Below are 1,473 nucleotides of genomic sequence, written 5' to 3'. Positions count from 1 at the left end.
ACTAGACTATAGACTAGACTATAGACTAGACTATAGACTACGCTATAGTCTAGTCTATAGTCTAGTCTATAGTCTAGTCTATGGTGTAGTCTATATACTAGACTATAGACTAGACTATAGACTAGGCTATAGACTAGCCTATTGACTTTGTTTGTTTGTTTATTTGTTTGTTAGGTAGTTATTATCATTACTAATATTATCTTTTTATAGCGTATCTCTCTGATCGACCTTTGCCTACATTACTTCTAACATTGTTACGGAAATTGTAAGTGTAACAATGCTTTTTTATTGCAAAATTATTCGATTATCTGCAAATGTAAGAAATGGGCGAATTGTTCAAACGTTCGAACAATTGAGTTTGTTTTAAAATTGTTAAAATCAATAGATGTATTAACGGATGGGCGAACGCACAAATAGATGGCTGGATGAATGAATATTTTGAACGGCATCGAGGCATATGGTTTGGAATATTAAATTTCCAAATGTTTTGTTTAGTTTTTTTTCCACATTTTCTCATTCGAACTAAGTTTAAAGAAGTGGAGCGCGTTGTTGTCTTCCAATTGCCGACATGATGTAATTATTTCGTTCAATTTAAAAAAAATAAGTTTAGTTGTACAAAAAGACAATAAAGAAGGTCAGTCTTGTTTGCATATTGTTAACGGGAGTTTTATTGGCCATACAACATAATAACTGTATTAACAACTGTTTAGTAAATTTACCGTAAACAAATGTATTTTCAATGTCTGCCTCAACTAAATCGGGTACAAAAGGCGATAATGATCGCAAAAATTTGTTACAATTGTTTTTATATTTTAATTGTTTATTGTTTTTTTTTAATTTTATTTCGTACTCCTCAAGTTTAAAACTAAACATTTGTTAGTCATTGATTATTAATTAAAATATATATAAATATTAAATACACGCACCCATTTATGGGTGAAAATTTAAAAATTAATATTTTGTTTGCATCAAAAACCAAATTTTAATAACAATTAGCAGACTTCAAACATCTTTTAATAAGTAATTCAATAAATATCTAAATACCGATTTGATTTACCAATAATATGTGATAATATTCGTAATAACTATTAACATATTATTAATCAAATTAATGAATAAATACTCTTGTCTACACTCATAAATAAAATGATAGTAAAATTATTATATTCCCCAATAACATTTTTGAAATTCGAAAAGCGATCGGTTTATTATGACAGTACTTATTTTGTTTTTAAAATAAAGTTATTATTCAAATCTTTCTTCTGCAGGAGTAACTCATAGACTAGCTGGTGTCACCTCAGAAATGATCCCGGAGACAAAGTTATAAGCAAAAGCGGTCATCGCCTCATGTTGCCAACGACATAACATACTAGAACTGAACTAGAACTGAACTAGAACTGAACTAGAACTGAACTAGAACTGAACTAGAACTGAACTAGAACTGAACTAGAACTGAACTAGAACTGAACTAGA

This window comes from Lucilia cuprina, chromosome 3, assembly GCF_022045245.1.
Source record: "Lucilia cuprina isolate Lc7/37 chromosome 3, ASM2204524v1, whole genome shotgun sequence".
Lineage (NCBI taxonomy): Eukaryota > Metazoa > Arthropoda > Insecta > Diptera > Calliphoridae > Lucilia > Lucilia cuprina.
The sequence above is the reverse complement of the archived record's forward strand: the minus strand, read 5'-3'. Positions refer to the sequence as shown.